Here is a 2687-nt window from a genome sequence, read left to right as displayed (position 1 = left end):
ACAGTCATGTTTTTAAATCAGAGAGAGATAAAGCAGAGGGAGAAAATCAAACTAATATCTTTAATGAATAGAGATGGAAACATAGTGAATACAAATTTCTGTTGGAGCAAAAAGGCTGCAACATCAAAATCTCAAAGAACATGGATTATGACAAGCTTAGATTTGGAGCACAGAGAATGGAACCTGGTGGGCCTGAAATCAGGAAGACCTGAGGTCAGATTAGGCCTCAGACACTTACTAGCTGTGTGATCCCATGTAAGTTACTTACACTCTGTTTCCTCCTCTGTAAAATGAGGATTACCAATATCACTTACATCTCTGGGATGTTGTGAGGACCAAATGGGATGATACTTGTAAAGCACTTAGCACAGTGCCTGGCACATAATAAGCACTTGACAAAAGCTCATTTCTTTCCTTCCATGTCCTTTTTTGTTTGGAGGGGCAATGAGAGTTAAGTGACTTGCCCAGGGTCATATAGCTAGTAAAAATGTCAAGTGTCTGAGGCTGGATTTGAACTCGGGTCGTACGGAATCCAGGGCTGGTGCTTTTTTCCACTGCAGCGCCATCTAGCTGCCCCTAAAGCCTTTTTGTTTCAATAAGGATAAATATAGAGCAAGGATATCCATTGTTCTCAATGGATCATTTAATATGGTGTTTGATTATTTGTTATTATTTGCTAGAGTTCTAGAAATGCAGGGTATTACAGTGAAAAAGAAAAGAGGTAATGGGCATAGGCAAAGAGGAAGCAAAATGAAAAGATCATTTTGGGCAAATGACAATGGTCTGCTTAGAGTCAACTTCAAATTCACTGAAACAATGCCTTCAGTAAAGTAGCAGGAGAGAAAACAGCCCCTTCCCCAAATCCCTAACATTTCTCTATATTGCCAAAATAAAAGCAAACAAAACAAAAGAAGAAAGAAGAAATAGAAATAGAAATAGACATTCCACCAAAAATGAGTGCAGAATGTCCAGACTATTTGGGTGTGTGCCTACCAAGACCCAAATAGAAAGTAGATGAATATAAGCACCCCACATCCTTTTTGGAAATAAGGGAAGACAAATAATTGGAGAGATACAGTTGCAAACAAAAGGGGTTTTTTAAGCTATATTGGGAAAGAAGGGAAGATCAAAGAAGGACTAGGCCCCAAGGTTGGAGTGAATGGGAACAGACAAAAGGCAGAGATGGCTACTTGATTCTTACTTGTTCTCTGCTTCCTCAGCCAAGGAGGATGACCCCCACACGGGGAATGGCAAGAACAAAAATGGCCAAAAGGGAGGTAAGGAGACACAGTAGTCAGGTAGATTTCATTGATACATTCAAGTCATCTGGCCTAGAAGAGTCATAGCTTTAGCTTCTGAAAGAATGGGCAGATGTTATTCTCTGGGCCACGGCCTAGATGTTTGAAAGACCGTGGAAGACAGGAGAGGTGCCTTGAGATGAAAGAAGGGCAGGAGAGGACAGAGTCCACAAACAGACCAGTGATCCTGACTTGGAATTCTGGGAAAAGTCTACCACAGAGTATTGAAGCGGTGACTGGAGTTGCCTATAAAGGGAAACTGAGATTGCTAAGAGCCAGCTGGACTTTATGAAGAGCAGGGCATGCCTGACTTACCTAATCTTCTTTTGGAAGAGGATCATGAAATTGTCAGATGAGGGGAAGGCTATGGCTAGAGTTTACCTTGATTTTAGCAAAGTTCCTGATAAGTAGCTCATACTATTCTTATGGAGAAACGAGGAGCTATGGATTATATGATAAAACAGTCAGATGGAATCAAAAGTGATTGGATAGGGGCGGCTAGGTGGCGCAGTGGATAGAGCACCGGCCCTGGAGTCAGGAGTACCTGAGTTCAAATCCGGCCTCAGACACTTAACACTTACTAGCTGTGTGACCCTGGGCAAGTCACTTAACCCCAATTGCCTCACTAAAAAAAAAAAAAGTGATTGGATGGCTAGAGTCAAAAAGCATTTATTTCTGTTGCCATGTCAATTTGGGAAGAGGTCTCTAGTGGAGTGCTCCAGGGATCTGTGCTTAGCTCTGGACTCTTTCATATTTTTATCAATGTCTCAGATAATGGCATAGATGGTCATCTAGTTTGCAAATGACTCAAAGCTGGGAGGTAGAGTTAGCCTACTAGATGGCCAAGTCAAGATTCAAAAGAATCCTGACAGGCAAGAATTTGGGGCTGAATCTAAGAAGAAAAAATTCAATGCAATTGGGAAGTCTTGTACTTTCCCCCCCAAAATGACCTCACCAATGTGGCCTTTTTACACAAGAGTATCTTGGAAAAGATCTGGGGGTCTCAGCAGACTGTGCAAGCTCAACATGTGGTCAGTGGTGTTACTGGGCATCCTATGTTGGGCTGCACTTCCCTGAGTAGGGAGGTGACTGTCCCACTGTCCTCTGCCTTTGTCAGACCCCATCTAGAGCATGGTGATCCATTCTGGACACCATGGTTTAAGAAGAACATCCATAATCTGGAGAGTGAACAGAGAAGGATAACCAATGTGGGGAAGGCCCTTGAGTCCATGACATGGGGGAACAGTCAAAGGAATTGGCTGTGTTTACTGTGGAAAAGAGAAGATTGAAGGGAGTGGGACATTGTGATCAAGTGCTAGAAGAGCTCTAATGGGGACAAGGACTTAGGGCAGAACCAGGAGTGACAATGGGGAGAAGGGGCAAACGTGC

This window comes from Dromiciops gliroides, chromosome X (genome assembly GCF_019393635.1).
Source record: "Dromiciops gliroides isolate mDroGli1 chromosome X, mDroGli1.pri, whole genome shotgun sequence".
Taxonomy (NCBI): domain Eukaryota; kingdom Metazoa; phylum Chordata; class Mammalia; order Microbiotheria; family Microbiotheriidae; genus Dromiciops; species Dromiciops gliroides.
The sequence above is the reverse complement of the archived record's forward strand: the minus strand, read 5'-3'. Positions refer to the sequence as shown.